Source organism: Pseudonaja textilis, chromosome 6 (assembly GCF_049901715.1).
Source record: "Pseudonaja textilis isolate UNSWEBS1 chromosome 6, rPseTex1.2, whole genome shotgun sequence".
Classification (NCBI taxonomy): Eukaryota; Metazoa; Chordata; class Lepidosauria; order Squamata; family Elapidae; genus Pseudonaja; species Pseudonaja textilis.
In genome coordinates, this window is record NC_141995.1 from 13,757,454 (window position 1) to 13,776,978 (window position 19,525).

Below are 19,525 nucleotides of genomic sequence, written 5' to 3' on the forward strand. Positions count from 1 at the left end.
GTGAGATTTGAACAGCCAAACTTCTGGCAGCCAGCTGTCAGCAGAAGTAGCCTGCAGTACTGCATTCTAACCACTGCACCACTACAGCTAGTATAACTAATAAGAAGGGGCTCAAACTTGTTCATACAAGACAGGGAACTGACTGCAGATGCTCATACAGCTGGCAAACCTTTTCTTTGCCTTTCCAAAGCACAGGTAAAGGTAAAGTTTCCCCTCACACATATGTGCTAGTTGTTCCAGGCTCTAGGCGGGCAGTGCTCATCTCCATTACAAAGCCAAAGAGCCAGCACTGTCCGGAGATGTCTCTGTGGTCATGTGGCCGGCATGACTAAATACTAAAGGTGCATGGAATGCTGTTAGCTTCCCAACAAAGTGGTCCCTATTTTTCTACTTGCCTTTTTACATGCTTTTGAACTATTAGGTTGGCAGAAGCTGGGACAAGTAACGGGTGCTCACTCCATTACATGGTGCTAGGGATTCGATTCAAACTACCGACCTTTCTGATCCACAAGCTCAGCGTCTTAGCCACTGAGTTATCACATCCCTTCTTTCCAATGCATATGTATGTCTATTGTGTGTGTGTGTGTGTGTGTGTGTGTGTGTGTGTGAAGTTCATAATCACGTTTGCTTCCATCCTTCCAAGGTGGGTGGAAGGTGAGGGCCCAGATTGCTGGCGGCAATAGGCTGACTCTGTAAACTGCTTTGAGAGGGCTGTAAAGCCCCGTGAAGTGGTATATACGTCTAAGGGCTATTGCTATTAACAAATGTTTCACTTAGCAACATAAATTTTTGTCTCAATTGTGGTCGTAACTCGAGGACTACTTGCATTAAGGCTTTTAAAAAATCCACTACTAGCTTTAATGAAATTTCCATTGAAATTTCAATATCATTTCATCTCCTTGTTTCAATAGCCATTTCAACTGATTTAATTATGTTTGAATGGATTGCCTGGTTTTTCTACTATTTTGCTCTATTTAATTATTGTCAAAAATAAGCCCTCTACTTCTACATCTTTTCTCTAAATAAATATTGAACCTGCAGCATATAAACTTGAAATGTGTTTGAGCAAAATGAAATTAGAAGAAGCCACCTCATCAGATAAGTCAATTCCGAAGAGCTGCTATTGTTTTGTAGCTATTACTGGTAGCTAACATTTTTTTGCCTATATTTTCCCCCAGATGTACATTAAATTCGAAGTTTTGTCTATGTAGTCTACAGATGCTAAGATTAATATACTTTGCTTAAAAAAAATTCAGTAACTTTTCAAAGAAAAAAAAAACGACAAGTTTTAAATGCTATTAAAGCAGAAAGCGTTATTTTCTTTCATTTTTATTTAATATTGTCCCATGTGGCACTCACAGCCCTTAATGGAATAGTATCAAGCTTTCAGAATCAAGGACAAATCTCTGGTGAGACTTTAAAGGTTGTAGAACAGCAAGAGAGGGGATACATTTTCTTAGTAGTTGGTGGAAGCATCTTAAGAAAGTTTTACTTTTTATAAATCAGTTGACAGCATCTAATTCTCCCGATGAATAGATTCCATGATTACTCGGAGGATGATATTAGAGCTCACTTAGGACAAACTCAGTTTTGCTCCTGAAGGAATATTCATGCTGTGCCTGTATCCTGTCTTTCTCTTCTTTCTCACTCTAGCTTGAACAGACAAATAGAGTTGAAGAAAATCTATAGCAAGAGAATTTGCAAATCTACAATGTCTTCCGAATGAACAATTCCATTGATGTATCCCTGACTTTCTTTTTGTTTCAAGAAAATAATAGCAACTAGATTACTTTACTACCAGTCAATCATAATGGATATTTATTTATTTATTATCAGCTGATAACCCAGCATTGCCCAGGTATTTATTTATCCCAATCCTGTGTTAGACAGGAAAATCCTGTAGTCGGGACTCACGCGGTTGCACTGTCTCTCGTGTAGTGTCGCAAGTCTTCTATTCCTCTCATTAGGAGTTTCTTGTCTATGCTGGTGTTTCATTTTTTTTATTGCACTTGGCCAATCGCCACATGTTTCCTTGGAGGGCCGAGAGGGAGCCCCTTGTGGAGTACTGTGAAGCCGTTACCATGGCAAGTCCACTGTGCTGTACAGTAGAAGACATTTTAAAGCACACAAATTCCCAAAGGGTGTTAGAGATGTCTTACCCCCACAGTATTTGTTTCCAGAGGGTAAGTCATCTGTAAACCAAGTTTGGTTGAAATTGGTTGAAGGGTTCCAGAGTTATGCTGGAATGAATACACACACACACATCGATAGATAGATAGATAGATAGATAGATAGATAGATAGATAGATAGATAGATAGATAGATAGATATTTTTATTCCATCTTTATTACTTTATATGTAAATCAAGGTGGAGAACATACATAACACTCTTTCCTCCTAACTTCTGCATAAAGAAAACTCCATAAAATAGGTTGGACTGAATGACAGCGACTAGCTCAAAATCACCCAGCTGACTTTCATGCTTAAGGCAGGCCTAGAAATCACAATTTCCTGGTTTCCAGGCCAGCACCTTAATCACTACACCAAACTCACATATGCATATGTTATATATATCAAAACTACAGACAACTTTAAATTTATATATGAGCCGCAGTGGTTAAAGTGAACTACTGCAGGCTACTGACTGCCGGCTGCCTGCAATTTGGCAGATTGAAGCTCACGGTTGACTCAAGGCTCAAGGTTGATTCAGCCTTCCATCTTTCCAAGGTTGGTAAAATGAGGACTCAGATTGTTGGGGGCAATTGGCTGACTCTTTAAACTGCTTAGAGAGGACTGTCTAAGTGCTATTGCTATGTGTGCCTACACACTCTCTCACACACATATACAATGTTAGTACTTCAAATTTTAGACCCCAAAATTTACAAACATGCAGGTACAGCAATTAACTTTAAAAAAAAAAACCCTTTCTTACTGCTCTATTAGTCTACAATGATTATTAGACCTACATTCATTAACAATGCACAAGGGTTATAACATCTGCCTTTCAAGGAGAAGGTTTCTGATTTGAAACTTAATAATAGTATTGTTTTAAATGCCATTTTTATTCTCTACAGCTATTTATTTTTCTCTGGGCTTAAAAAAAAAAGCATCCAGCACTGTATTGTTTCCTCATTTTTCTAGGCATTGGGAGGATGTCTTTTTAACAAAATTTCAAAATGACTATAGAAAAAAATATCAGGTGAATAGGGAAATGATGAAATGGTGTACTACCTAGACTTGTGGAGTAGGGAGAACCCAGGGAAATGGAAGTGGTTGAAGGAAATTAATTTTTTTTTCAGGACCTAGGAACATTATGTGCACTGCATTGAGTTATAAGAAACTCAGGCCGTATATAATGGTGTTTTGTAAGGCACTGCAAATATGTCTATTGTCCCACACCTTGAGGGTAGGGTGGCTGTAATATGTTGTGACTTTTCTGTGGTTTTTCTTTTTTTCTGGACACATATAGCTTGACTCTCTACTGTTCTGGTTTTGTAAATATAATTTTCTGAGAGTTACTTGGAATTAGGCATTCTTTAAATCTATGAATGAAATAAAAGACATGCTAAGCATTCACACTGTGCTTGGTGGCAAGTCTTATATTTTGTGACATTTATTCTCGAATGAGATGTAAGAAATAACACGTTATAGAGTGTTCTTTCATTCTATAACTGCTCTCTTTCTTCTGAATCTTATTGCAGTGGACATTCTTGTCAAAATGAAAATGAAGCTTCCATACCTAGGTAGTCCTTCCATATTTGTAATGGATATGATAAATATGTTCTTGGGACTGCAGAGAAAGTATTTTGTGAGGAAAACTGGGTTTGGGTAAAAGTATAAAGGTCTCAGAATAATAGCAGGCCTGAAATGAAATGCCATATATTGAAGTGTCTGTTAGAAAGATTTCTTAAGACTGGTGAAGTATTTGTAATCTGCTGTGTTAGTGCAATACTGCAATATGAATCTGCAAACCAGATAGTTTCAGAGGCTATATTTGGTTAGCAATATTGAAGATGTCTGGAAATAAAGAACTGGAAGTAGTAGATGGCAGAAGATTTCAGATGTACTCGCATATATGTGTAAACTGACAGTCAGTATGAGAGAACAAGGAAGGAACTCCAGTAAAATTCTATTTACTGAGAGACCAATAGAAGAAAGGTATAAAAGTAGGAGATGGATCTCAGATCAGGGCCATTGGCCGTAGCTGTTCCTTGCTGGACCTAGCTATTGCCTCTGGACCTCATTGCAATGGGTTATAGCTGTAAGTAATGTTATGCTGGCTATTCATGTTTCAAATTGCTCATGAAATAAACCTCTGAATCTTAAAGTAAGAATTGTTTTATTGTATTACTGTCTCTTGTTTTTTTTATTAGGATGTTTTCACAACAGTTGTAAACCACTTCTGAAAATGTTGCTGTGGGGACTTAACAGCTTTAACAGATAATCAGACTTGGAAGGGACCTTGTAGGTCGTCTAGTCCAACCCACCACCCAAGCGGGAGACCCTATATCATTTCTGACAAATGGCAGTCTAATCTCTTCTTGAAAGTCTCAACTGATGGCGTTCCCACAACTTCTGAGGGCAAGCTGTTCCATTGGTTGATTGTTCTCACTGTCAGAAAGTTTCTCCTTATTTCCAGGTTAAATCTCTCCTTGTTCAGTTTCCATCCATTATTCCTTGTCTGGCCTTCAGGTGCTTTAGAAAATAGCTTGATCCCTTCCTCTCTGTGGCAGCCCCTCAAATATTGGAAGACCACTATCATGTCTCCCCTGGTCCTTCTCTTTAGTAGACTAGCCAAGCCCAGTTCCTGCAACCGTTCATTGTATGTTTTAGCCTCCAGTCCCCTAATCATCCTGGTTGCTCTTCTCTGTACTTTTTCTAGAGTCTCAACATCTTTTTTATAATGTAGTGACCAAAACTGGGTGCAGTACTCTAGGTGTGGTCTTACTAAGGCTTTATAGAATGGTATTAGACTTGTCTAAGCCATGGCCAAGAGACTTGACTCTAAGCCACAGAAAAAGAAAGAAAGAAAACCAAAAAAGATAAAAAAGAATTACATCATAAAACTATGTCAACAGTTCTTTACAAAATTAAAACTCTTACCAACCAAGCTATAATTGGGTTTCTTTTACAACTTATTTTTCTAATGTATTAAAGAATTCTGTGTCTTTCCCAAAATTACTTCATGTTTTCTTATATCTTCAAGTGATACCCATTTGTCCAGAATAGTACAAATAGTCCTCTACTTACAACAGTTCATTTAGTGACCTTCAAAGATACAAGGTTGAAAAAAGTGACTTATGACCATTTTTCACATCTACAACCATTGCAGCATCTCCTTGGTCATACGATCAAAATTCAGATGCTTGTATGAAGGATTCCAATAAAGGAAAATATTTATAGCTCAACATTGAAATGAAGGGTCTTGCACAACTTTAATGTAACAGTCCCTACCAGCACTGATAAAGTTACCTAGTTTGGATAATGAAACATCTGTAAGTCAGAGACCACCAAGGACCCCCTCAAAAAGGGTTCCATTGTTGAACTCTGATTCCCTCTCTTGTTCTCGGATTTGATGGGGGGATTTTTTGGTCAGTTTTAATCTTGTTTCATAAGCTATTTTCCTAGGGCTCTTCTAAAATGCATGGTCTATCACTGATCCCAATATTGTATTGATCAATATTGCTTAATTGCAGAAACATGTGTTAAATGGTTGGAGGAACTGAATAAGCCTAATCTGATGAAGAGAAGGACTAAGGGTGACATGATCACAGTCTTCCAATATTTGAGGGGCTGTCACAGAGAAGTGGGGGGTCAGTCACCCTATTTTCCAAAGAACTGAGGGGAAGACTAGAAGTAGTGGGTGGAAGATCATTAAAGAAAGATCCAACCTAGAACTAAGGAGACATTTCCTGATGGTGAGAACAATGAATCAATAGACAGGCTGGTGTCCAGAAGTTGTGGTTACTCCATAACTGGAGCTTTTAAAGAAGAGATTGGACAGCCATTTGTTGTGAATAGTATAGGACTTCTTCTTGAGCAGGAGCTGGATTAGATGACCTCCAGAGTCCCTTCCAACTTTGTTATTCTATATTGTGTAGTCTGTATGTTTGTGATTCTGGGAGAATTTTTTTTTTTTTTAGATGGAGAGAGGCTAATGCCTTTTCATTTTGATATTCACTAAGAAGATTTTGATTCAACCCTTACGCTTGGCAGCTTTTAGCGTTCTGCCTATTAACTTTTATAGATGCCATCCACTTTTATGTTAATCCTTCCACAATGTGTATGGTGAAAAGCCAGGCTTTTGTTAATCAGGCTGGTATACATGAGAAATTTATTGCTTGCTTTCAAAACTGCTAAAAGGGTTTCCTTTTTCTTCAAAAGACCTTGACTTTTCTTCTATAAGTAAAAATCAAATTAAAAATAGTTACAACTATGATAACTTAAAATTCCTATAGTTCATTCAAGGATCAAAACTTCCTTTCCTTTCATTTCTAAGACCACTTAACATGCTTTAGGTTCAAAAATACCTAGTCTCTCAAAATCAAATGATAATATTTTTTTTTAAAAAAAAGTCCCCTTCCAATTTGCTTAGATATTTCCTTCGAGTGAAATTTGAAACAAATGTATGCTAAAGTCTGGTCTGGAATGCTGAAGGAATTTTGGGATTTCTTTATATAAGTCAAAAATATTAGGGCATCATCCTATTTTTAATTATTAGCATATTGATTTCAGAAGAAATCAGAGGGGTTTTAAATATAAAAGTTTATAAAACAGTTTGAAAGACATCTAAATATGATTGTTTCGAACAGAGGATTGACTAAATGATCTATAAGTATTATTTCAGTTCATAGATTCTATAGTGGGTGTGTATTCATTTATTCTCAACAGGATTTCTAAATGCAGTTTCATACTTATGAACGAACAAAACCAAGCGCAACATCAGACCTTCCCCAGGCAGATCCCTTAAGAAAGAAAGACCCTCAACTCCATTTGGATGAAGTGATAGGTTCTTTTACTAAAGATTGTTGGTTGAAGTAAAGTCAGGCTAGAACAAAGGTTTCTGTATGAAAGTTTATAACTTTTCCCCCTCATCCCAGCTCCCCACCCCTTGATTGGTTTACCTTCAGCCAATAGAGAGACTGCATACATGTGGTGAGAATCACTGAGATATTTGGGGCAATCCAAATTCCATTTTCAGAGTTTGTAGCCTTGAAGGATGACACAAACTGCTTCTGTGCCGCTCTGGTCTTCATCAAACTGTCATTCCCACTTCCCTATTTCCCCCGTTTACATAAATTATATTAAATAAACATCAAATATTACCAGCATCAACAATGTTTATTCAGTCATTGGCCAGCAAAAGTTATAAATATACCCATGAAAGTGAAATAAAATGGGTAAGATAAAATAACAACACAAGTAAGTGCCTCTCTAATAAAAGACTAACATAAGCTACTATAATGATATTTTAATGAAATCTACAAGTATAACTCTAAAATATTATAATCTGTGTAAAAATGCACACTACATGAAACAAAATAACTACTGCAGTTGCAGAATCTGTACATTACTTGTGAATAAGTCATTCCTGTAAATAGCTGCGCCTTATAAATGTACAAAAATCCATTGGAAAAAAAATTTGCCTTGCAATACTTTTCATCAAAAGAAGAACAATTATTTAATAAGCCAAATTAAACATTAAGTTTTTAACAATTTCAACAATTAATAAAAAGTGGTAAAGAAAAGAGGAGAAAAAAATAGAAAATGGGCATTATTAGCAAAAGTTAAAGCAAAGCATGATGAAAAGTGGAACACAGATACTTAGATATTTTGCAGCTTCTCCCAATAGCCTATTTTGCATCTGTCGCATATAGAATAGAATAGAATAGAATAGAATAGAATAGAATAGAATAGAATTCTTTATTGGCCAAGTGTGATTGGACACACCAGAAATTTGTCTTTGGTGCATATGCTCTCAGTGTACATAAAAAAAATACATTCATCAAGAATCATAAGATACAACATTTAGTGAAGTGGTGAGATTCAAAAAAAATTACTATCGGTTCTGTGGGTGTGGCATGGCTTGGTGGGCATGGCTTTGTAGGCATGGTAGGGGAATGTTACTGCAAAATCTCTATTCCCTCCCCACTCCTGGAGGAAGATACTGTCCACCCCACTAACCTGCTTTCCAGCTCTGTTCTCCTGGGCAGGGAAACAAAAGAAGACCCAGCCGATCAGCTGGGACTCAGGAGGCAGAGAATTGATGTGGGCGGGGCCAGTCAGAGGTGGTATTTGCCGGTTCTCCGAACTACTCAAAATTTCCAATACCAGTTCTCCAGAACTGGTCAGAACCTGCTGAATACCACCTCTGACTTAGTGATAGTTATAGGATACTAAATAAGCAATCAAAACATACTAGGAAACTAAATAAAATAGTATAAATCATAAAGATATAAGTAACAAGGTTATAGTCATAAGTGGAAGGAGATAGGTAATAGGAAGGATGAGAAGAAGAATAAGTAATACAGTCTTAGTAAATAGTTTGACAGTGTTGTGGGAATTAGCTGTTTAACAGAGTGATGGCATTCAGAAAAAAACTGTCCTTGTGTCTAGTTGCTGTGCAGTGCCCCATAGCATCGTTTTGAGGGTAGAAGTTGAAACAGTTTATGTCCAGGATGTGAGGGGCTGGTAGATATTTTCACAGCCCTCTTTTTGACTTGTGCAGTATACAGGTCCTTAATGGAAGGCAGGTTGGTAGCAATTGTTTTTTTTTTCAGTTTCAGTATATATTTCAGTAAAATGATTTCTCTTTTACAGAGATGCACAGTGGCAAGAAAACGTATGTTTCCCAATGCACAGAATAGTTACCTTTTGCTCATATAAATGATGAACTCTTTCTCAGCAAATTAGGTGAAGCCTCATTATATATGGCAGAGCGATCTTTCTGATCAACAAGCTCAGAGTTTTAACTACTAAGCTACCACATCCCTGTGTGCAAGTGTGCATATACACACACAAATGTGTACATATGGGTTATATTTGAATGCACATATATTATTATTCTAGATGCTTCTGGGATAATTTCTCTTGTCATTGAATGTGCATTTTACATTTAATGGTAGGAGTGATAAATTAATTTTCCTAATAATGCTACACCTGCTATTACTGCTACTACTATATTTTCTCCCACCCACCCCATACTATCCTGTGAAATATTCTAAGGAAAGTGAAAGCATTTTACTCAGGGTCACCCAGAAAACATCTTATGGAGATAGATTTTGAAATGGGCATCTTTTTTTTCACCCAAGTTATGAAAATATTAGATTCTAACATCTTATTGAGTGGATTTTGAAATAGACATTTTTTCACCCAGTTTATAAAAAATAGTACATTCTAGTAGCTATCTTAATTCATTTCTGAATGGATCAATACTCCATTTCTAACATTTGTATTTAGCTTAGATCAACAGAGAGATGTGCCATTTCAGAATGTGGAAAGAAAATGCAATTTTAGAAAGCCACTCCACCTTGTGTAAAAATAACTGTACTAATATAAAAATAACATTACAACTTTTCCCATGCTGTGCTGCTGTTTTTCTTCCATGCAGCTTTGTGTTTTAAAGAAGGCAAAAACAACTATCTCACAAGCATTCTAAAATGCCTTAATCTATCTAGCATGCCAGAAATTTAATTTATATATTTAGTTTGTTATTGATGCTTTTATGCCACTATAGCCATTCTAACTCTGCACTGAAAAGCACAATAAAATGTTCACATACAACATTCACAAAATAGATACAATAATCCTACAGTAATGACATAATAATCTCCTGCAAAGCCCATTAATAATACCATAGCTAATATTAATTCTAATATCCTCAATCATTCCATATCATACCTATTTTGGTCACCAAATGATCTTTGAAATAATCAGATTTTCCAACTAATAAGAGTAATGGAGCAGGTATCCTACCTCCATATCTTTCAGGAGGAAGAAATAATTAATAAGCAATTTATGCACTGTTTGGGTGAGCAGGCTCAATCTTGAATTGCACTGCAAAATTACAGGTATTATACAGCAATATCATTCTATTCTTGCTAGCATGGGAGTCAGAGATGGTATTCAGCAGATTCTGACCAGTTCTGGAGAACCAGTAGTGGAACATTTTAGTAGTTCAGACAACCAGCAAATACCACCTCTGACTGGCCCCGGCCCCATCTATTCTCTGCCTCCTGAGTCCCAGCTGATCGGCTGGGTCTTCTTTTGTTGCCCTGCATAGGAAAACAGAGCTGGAAAGCAGGTTAGTGGGTTGGGGAGGAAATGGGATTTTGCAGTAACCTTCCTTCAGGAATAGGGAAGGATCGAATACAAACCAGAGTTCTTCCTACTAGGGATCTCTGATAAACATTTTCCTAAAAAGATGAAATATATAATAATTCATATTCTAACTGTGGCCAGATTAGCATTTGCCCAGTGCTGGAAATCATCCTGTTTACCTACAGATCAATTGGTCATTCAGAAAATATGTGACTGCGCAGAAATGGACAATTTAACCATAGCTCTTAAAAATAAAGAGCATTTGATAATAATTGGAATGCGTGGTATAATTGGTTATATCAGAGATAAACTGTTCAATGAATAATGGTAATTTAAGCATAAATAGTGATAAGATGTGTATAGTTAAAGTAAGGTAGGAGAATTGGATCTTGTAGACTGTCAAAAAGAATATCTGTCTGGTTTTAACGTATTTTCTTTTTTCTTCCGTCTCTTTGTTTTTTTTCTCTCTTTTATACTTCTTTTTCTCCTTTTTCGGTCGCAAGACCGAGCGTTTTTTTTTTTTTCTTTTCCTCTCTCTTTCCCTTCTTTCTTTCTTCTTTTTCTCTCTCTGTTGCATATGTAATGTTGTTATGTTATTTTTTTAATTGTAAATTCAATAAAATTTATATATATAGGAATAGGGAAGGAATGGAGATTTTACGTGCCCAAGAAGCCACATGATGCCCACTAAGCCACGCTCACAGAACCGGTAGTAAAAATAATTGAATCCCACCACTGATGGGAGTGTTGTGTTTGCACTAGTTGCTACTTCCAGGAGTGGTCCAGAAGCTTTTACATTCTGTTCCCACAGGAATCAGGAATAGAAGAGACCCTCCAGATACATTATTTTTTTTGATCCCAAATATTAGAATGCATTTTAATATTCATTTTTGGTGAATGCCTTGTTTAGCTGTATCGAGCTTTTCCAATATAAGCATTTTATATTCCCTAAATTAAGGGAAGTTAGAAATTAGTTAAAAACTCAGCTAGCTTTTATATCAACATTAAAACAAAATGCAGATGTACTAGCTGTGATAGTAAGAAATAAGTTCATATGCCATTCACCCCAATGCTCAAAATATAGTAGAATTTTGAAGACAGAACTTAGAGGAATTTATCAGTTTATTAAAGGTGCTTCATAATCTGTTATGCATGTATGCAGGAAGTTATGAAATGGAGTTATCCAAGAGGTCATCGTACTTTTGGCAGGGCAGGTGTCCTTTCTAGTTTGAAAGCTGATGGGAAAGAATGAGGAGATGCTGGAAGCTTTGAAGAGGTTGTTCTAGGTCACTTGGTTGTGAATGGAAATGGCAGAATGTGAGAGACAGAAATTGGAAGAATTCATGTCCCTGAAAGTTAATATCTGATGGGATCAACCTCATCATAGCACAATGTAAGATATAACAGAGGAGTTGTTGACAAAGAAACTGGTGGTTGTGAAGATCATTGGATGATTAAAAGAGTGAGTTACACCGGGTTAAAGTTGGTGAACAATTCTATATCTGTAAAAACAACAATTGTATGGAAGAGAGCAGAAACTTTCTCCTGGCTCAGTGAATGGTCCCTCTACATAGAATACTTTACCCTACTGAGCAAAGTATACAAATGTACCCCTCCTCACTTGGACCCCATTCTCCCCCTCAAATAATTGTGAGAAATCAGATGGAAATACATGAATATGAAGACTTGATGAATACGATCTTTATAAAATTGTACCCAAAGTGACCCAATTTGCATCTCCTGCATTATCCGTCCCAGTCTGCATTTTCAACACCTAGCAACACAATTCCCAGCAGTTTAAATGAATCCAATTGTGCTTTTAAACGAGTGTTCTGGACGAGAATATGTATGTTAATCTAGGTGAATGGAAAACATTCCATTCCAAAAATAATACAGTGCAAAAATAAGCTGATTCTAGCCGGCCAAAGAATTTTTTAAGAAATGGGGTGAGAATAAGAACAGAACGACTAATCTCAACTAGAAGGGAAGTATGTTTCTTAATTATGAAATATATTTATTAGTCTACATCTTCTTCATGGAGGTTGGTTGCCTGTTATTTAGATAGCTACGAAAAACTGTCAGCAAATGCCAAAGAGGCAGTATAATGGAAACCAGGGTACAGAACTTCTGAAATGTGAATGCATAGGGTTAGTGGTCCCTAGGAAATATGGGGCTAGTGTACCCCAGGGAATGTGAAGCATCTGCCTTTGCCCTGGGTTGAAAAAAACCAAATTGGGTGCAGGCAATATGGACTTAAGGAATAAGGTCTTAAGGAAATTATAAATGCAGAATAAATTGTATATTTTGTTTCCTGTTCTTCCCTTATCAAGGACAGTTGATTAACCTGGCATTTCTAAAGCCCTTCTACTTGGCAAGGATCAGCAAACTGGTATCTTGGGTTGGTCCATTTTCTCTCCACTAGCTGGAAAATAGATCTTGGATGTAAGATGATCTCCAATCTCCTGTCTGAATTACTGCTGCAATTTTAACCTGTATGTCTGGGCATAAATCATTCTAAAAACTGAAAAGTAAGAAAATATTGAGCAAGTATTTATGAGCTTCAGCAAAATAAGCTATTTTGATGGTAACAGGTTTTGTGCATCACTAATGAGGTATGCTAACTCTCTGTAAAAACTTGGAGCATCCAGCTGAATGTTATTTGCAGTAAAGCTATATCTATCTGCCTGCCTGTGGTTCTAGGACTATAAAATCTGTACTTCTGGGTGACTGCCCCAAACAGAACCTGTATGCAATCTGGAAGTCCTTCTTCAATCTGACCATTCTGTTTGATTGCTCATGGTGCTACCAACACAAGGGGGATTAGTGTTGCCCCACATTCCCCTCACTGGCTTACCTCAGGGCTCCCACAGCCAGGCCATCCACGCCCCGGCAACTGCCTTGTGGCTGCAGCACCAGCATGTCTCTTGGCCTTCTGCTCCATTGTGGCTGCAAACAAACAGAAGAAGTGGACTGGCAGCTACATGGGGTCCTGCTGGATGAGGCTGCTGGAGTCACCGCTGCAAGGTGAGGCAGTTGTCAGGGCATAGGTGGCCTGGCTGCAGAGGCCCTGAGATAAGCAGTGCAGGAGTGTGTGGGGCAGTTCCACCCCATTACCTTGTGATGGAAGTAACGGCACACTGCACAGCCTCCTGACCCACCACAAGCAAGCAGAAGAAGTGGGTACATGGAAAAATATAATAAGACATCTCCCAAAATAAGCCCTAGTGCTTATTATTAAAGCTGTGGTTAGAGTGCAGCATTCAGTTTTCCATCTCTCTGAGGTGGGTAAAATGAGGAGTCAGATTTTTGGGGGCAATATGCTGACTCTGTAAACCACTTAGAGAGGGCTGGAAGGCACTGTGAAGTGGTATATAAGTTTAAGTGTTATTGCTATTGCTATTTCGCAGCCCAAAAGAAAATAAGACTGGGTCTTATTTTGGGGGAAACATGCTATCGGCCATGTATAAAAATCGATATAATTTGATGTTTTGTAAATGGTTATTAACTTTGTGTAGTCTGATGTATCTTTCCTGAGATACTTTTTCTAGTTTCTGTTTTTATTTGCTAGCCTAGTGTCTTTTTTCTCCTATCAAAGAAGACAAAAATCAGACCAATGCAGACACATTAGCAAAAGCATAGATTTTATTTCATTTTATATTCATGGATTTGGATCAATTTGCCTGAAACTCCATTCACCTGAATTGATGAAAAGCCATTAGTAGTTGCTTGGTAACAATTGTTGAGCTTCTTCCCTATTTCCCTAAACTCATCACATCATAAAGATGAACTTTAGTCAGTGGAAGAAGCTTATAGAAAACTTTTGGTCAGGGTAATTAAAAGCATCTTGGTGGAAATTCTTTACTGTACAATTAAACAAGAATTTTTAAAAAGGAAAGTTAAAATATGGGGAAGAATATTAAAGCAGTGGTTCAGAAGTCATTATGGTAAGGCTCCATTTTCAAGAGACATGTTCTGACTTGTTAAATTTGAGAAATTTAAGCCAGGTTGATCCTCTGTTTAATCCATAGATTAGCCATGGTCCATAGCCTTTATTCTCCTCTCTCCTCAAAAATTAACATTTTTTCTCCATTAGGTTGATTCATATGTAACACAGAGCCATAATCTCCTGCATGGTGATATTTACCACTTACATATTTCTTCATTCAGACTTCATGATATTCCTTAGCATTCACTTTGGCAAAGTCAGTAACTTTATACATATGAATATTTCTTTATAAGTGTGAATGATACTAATAGGATGCCTGTCATCACCTTCAAGAATTGCTGTTTTACTAGATTATTTTTTTTGCATATAAATTTTATTGAATTTACAATTAAAAAAATAACATAACAACATTACATAAGAAACAGAGAGAGAAAAAGAAGAAAGAAAGAAGAGAAAGAGAGAGGAAGAAAAAAAAAAAAAAACGCTCGGTCTTGCGACCGAAAAAGGAGAAAAAGGAGTATAAAAGAGAGAAAAAAAAAAAAAAAAAAAAAAACAAAGAAATGGAAGAAAAAAGAAAATACGTTAAAACCAGACAAATATTCTTTTTGACAGTCTACAAGATCCAATTCTCCAATTCTTCTCTTACTTTAAATATACACATCTTATCGCTATTTATGGATATTTATGCTTATTTATGCTCATTGAACAGTTTATCTCTGATATAACCAATTATACCATGCATTCCAATTATTATCAAATGCTGAAGACTCTTTATTTTTAAGAGCTATGGTTAAATTGTCCATTTCTGCGCAGTCACATATTTTCTGAATGACCAATTGATCTGTAGGTAAACGGGATGATTTCCAGCACTGAGCAAATGCTAATCTGGCCGCAGTTAGAATATGAATTATTATATATTTCGTCTTTTTAGGAAAATGTTTATCAGAAATCCCTAGTAGGGAAGAACTCTGGTTTATATTCAATTTGATCTTTGGTTATCTCCTCCAGCCATTTTCTAATTTTTTGCCAGTATTTCTGGGCTTCTTTACAGGTCCACCACATATGAAAGTAGGTTCCCTCTATGTTTTTACATTTCCAACATTTTGGACTAGAGTTTGGGTTCATTTTCGCTAACCTCGAAGGGGTAAGTGCCATCTATATAACATTTTATACATATTTTCTTTGTACGCCGCAGATTTCGTAATCTTAATGATTCTATTCCAGATCTTTTCCCATTCTGTTAATGTAATGCTTCTTCCAATATTCCTACTCCACATTATCATGTTCCCTTTCACTATCTCTTGCTCTAATTCTACCTCCAATAAATATTTATAAAATTTAGAGATATTCTTTTTATTTGATCCTAATAAGATTTTATCTAAGTGTTGTAATTTGCTATAGATTCCAAACTCTTTGATATCTTGTTTGTATCTACTATGGATTTGTATATATAACCACTGATCAATTTTAAATCCCTGTTCCTGTAAGTCCTGTCGAGTTCTTAATTTTCCTAAAGGATCTAATAAATCTTTATATTTAGTCGTTTTTGTTATATCCAAATTGTTGGGATGAACCATTGCCTCCATTGTTGAAAGCCAAATCGAATTTTTAAATAATGTTTTTTACATATTTTTTTCCAATTAGTTAATAGTGAATCTCTAATAAGATGTCTATGAAAGTACGCCTGTTTAGTTTTCCCCACATCCCATAGAAATGCGTGCCATCCTCTCTGAAGGTCGTGCCCTTCCAAGGCTAGAGTTCTTTTATTCCGTAAATTGACCCAGTCTTTTAACCATAGTAAGTTGGCTGCCCAATAATATAATTCCCAGTTTGGAAGCGCTAGCCCACCTCTACTTTTTGCATCTTGTAAGGCCTTAATACTGATTCTAGCTTTTTTCCCTTGCCAAATAAATTTAAGAGTTACCTTATTTATATCATCAAAAAAATTTTTGATAATTTTATTGGGATTGTCTGGAATAAGTAAAGGAGTTTTGGTAAAATGTTCATTTTGATTGTGGCAATCCTGCCCAGTAAAGAAAGCTGCAACTTATTCCAAGATTCTAGATCTTTCTTAATTTGCTGTAACAGTTTATCATAATTATTCTCTTTGAGTGATTTACTATGTGGTGTTAACCATATGCCTAAATATTTGACCTTTTTTGTTGCCTGTATCCCCATGGTTTTTTCTAATTCTTTCCTCTGGTTCTCTGTTAGATTTTTAGTCAGTAATTTCGTCTTATTTCTGTTGATCTTTAATCCTGCTACTGAACCATATTGTTCTAGTTCTTTTATTAGATTATGTCCTTTTTCCATGGGATCCTCTAGGAAGAAAACCATATCGTCTGCAAACGCCTGTAATTTATATTCCTCTGCCTTGACCCTAACCCCTTGGATTTCAGGATTTTGTCTTATCCGCGTTAACAATGATTCTAAAGCAAATATAAATAAGAGGGGTGAGAGAGGGCAACCCTGTCTAACGCCCTTTTCAATGCTTAGTGGGCCTGTTTGTTCACCATTAATTAGTATATTGGCTTGTTGGGTATTGTAAATTGTTGTGATAATATTCTCGAATTTAGTGCCCAGATTCATGTTATAGATTTTTGTATTAAAAGTGCCAATGTAAGTTATCGAATGCTTTCTCCGCATCTAGAAACAAGAGTGTAAATTGTTTCTCTGGATGAGCTTCATAATATTCTAAGACGTCAATAACGGTTCTTAAATTGTTTTTAATTTGGCGGAATGGAAGGAAACCATTTTGGTCTTCATGAATGTATAAATTTAAAACTTGTTTTACTCTATTCGCAATAATTGAGGTAAATAATTTATAATCGGCGTTTAAAAGTGAGATTGGTCTATAATTGTTGATATATCTGGCATCCACATCCTCCTTCGAATTAACGCAATCAACGCCTCCCTCCATGAGTCTGGCATTTTGGCAGCCGAAAGTACTTCGTTAAACACTTCCAGCATCAGAGGCCCTACTAAATCTATTGTGGCTTTATACAATTCTACTGGAATCCCATCTGGACCAGGGGATTTATTATTACATTGATTTTCCATTGCAGATTTTAACTCAGACCATGTAATATCCTTATTTAGTAATTCTTTGTCTCCTTCCCCTATTGTTTTATCATTCGTATTCTCCAGATAAGTTCTTATTTTATCCTCATTGATTTCTTCTTTTTTATATAATCTTTGGAAATAGTTTAATATAATATCCTTTTTCTTCTCAATCTCATGTTGTGGGATGCCTTTCTCGTCTATTAATTGGTGTATCAATCTCTTTTCTTTTTCTTTTTTAAGTTTATAAGATAGCCATCTTCCTGGTTTATTAGCGTGTTCAAAATAATTTTGTTTGGACCTTCTCAAGCTAACTTCTATTTTATCTTGTTCAATTAAATTCAGCTTATGTTTGGCTAGTATTAACTGATTTTGTAGTCCTTGAGTCTTAGGGGTTTTTTGTAATTGTGTTTCTAAGTCTTGGATTTGTTGTTGTAACGCGTTTTGTTGGGCATAAATTCTCTTGTTTCTCATAGCATTATAGGAAATTGTTGTGCCTCTTATAAATGCTTTCATAGTATCCCAAATGTTCTGTTTTGAAGTTGTTTCATTATTATTATCTTTTAGAAAATAGTTTAGCTCCTCTTTCAGTTTATTAATATACTCTTCTTCGTTTACAATTTGGTTATTTAGTGTCCATCTTTTTTTATTCGTCTCCTATCCCTCCAAATTAGCTGTATTGGGTTATGATCAGCCCATTCATTCGGTAGAATTTTGATTTCTTTTATTTCATTAGCCAAGTCCAAATCCATCCAAGCCATATCTATTCTGGTCCAAGTCTTATGTGGGTTAGAATAATATGTAAATTGTTTTCCTTCAAGATTCCGTTCCCTCCATAGATCTTTTAAATTTAACTCTCTCAACATTTCCTTACATGCCGCAGAAAGTTCCCTTTTCCCTTCTTGTTTTTCCCCATATTACTATGGTCTTTCTGGTAGTCTGCAATGGAGTTAAAATCGCCAATCAAGCAAATGTTTCTTTTTTCAAAGCCTACTATTTTTTGGTGAAGGTGTTTAAAAATTTCCCTGGTCATCATTTGGGGCATAGATTGCTACAAGTAAAAATGTGATGTGGTTTATCCAAACTTGTATAACCAGAGTTCTTCCTTCAGGATCCGACCAGATTAATTCTGCCTTTACATCTTGTTTTACATAAATTGCAATTCCTTTTTTCTTGTGTTGGTCGGCCGGTGCTGTAAAAAGTTTACCTAATTTTGGACAAATTAGATGTCTTTCGTCATTCTTCGAAATATGTGTCTCTTGAAGACATATTATATCTGCGTTATGTTGAATAAGTTTTGAGAATATCCTTTTTCTTTTTAATAATGAATTTAATCCGTTTATATTGATGGAGAGCAACTTCTTCCCCTCCACCATTTATCTACTTCTGCTTAGATTTTTGCCTAGTAATGATTCGGTTCTCTTGTTGTTGTTGTTGTGGAATTTGCTCTTCTCTCCCATGTTGTGGATTATCACTTCCTGAAATTGGAGAAAGTCGTTCCTTTTGGGTTCTGTGATAATATCGGACCTCCTGTGGTCTTGTTTTAGGTTCTTCTTTGGTGGGTTGACTATTCTTATCTGTGAGCTGTTGATGAAAAACTTGGGCCTGTTCTATCGATTCTATTTTGATTTTCCTCTCTTTCCATGTAATTAACATCCCTTCCGGGATTAACCATTTAAAATGGATTCCTTCTTTATTTAAATCATTAGCTAAAAATTTATAATCTTGTCTTATCATCCTCACTCTCTTTGGAATTTGTTTTAAAATCCTAATTTCTCTGCCTTTATATGATATTGTTTCCTCCCTAGACATTTTCAAAATTAAATCCCTCAGACATCTCCTAGAGAAGCGGATATGAATTTCTCTTGGACAGTTGTTACGCCTGGCGTAGCTTGTGCTAACCCTATATACCTCATCAAACTCTTTAATTAGATCATCTTTTTCCTTTCCTAGCCATTCAGCCAATATTTCTGCCATCAAATGTTCCAATTCTTCATTTTTGGCTTCCGCCACATTCTGGAATCTTAAATACGCCATTGCTTTGTCCATCTCGAGGTGGATCAGAGAGTCTTCCGTTTCTCTAAGTACATTTTTAAATTCCTCATCCATCCTTTCAAAGTTAGTCTCCATGCGTGTTGTTCTACTCTCTATATCTTTTATTTTCACTTCGTTTCTCTCCATGGCCTGCTGTAGAGACCC

The 19,525-nt window shown here is 36.2% G+C and overlaps 1 protein-coding gene across 1 annotated transcript in view; it reads left to right on the plus strand.

The window, feature by feature from the left end:
* The window catches only part of GRID2 (glutamate ionotropic receptor delta type subunit 2), a 1,009,897-nt gene that overhangs the window by 249,475 nt on the left and 740,897 nt on the right, over window positions 1-19,525 (plus strand). The gene's annotated exons all lie outside the window — the stretch shown is intronic.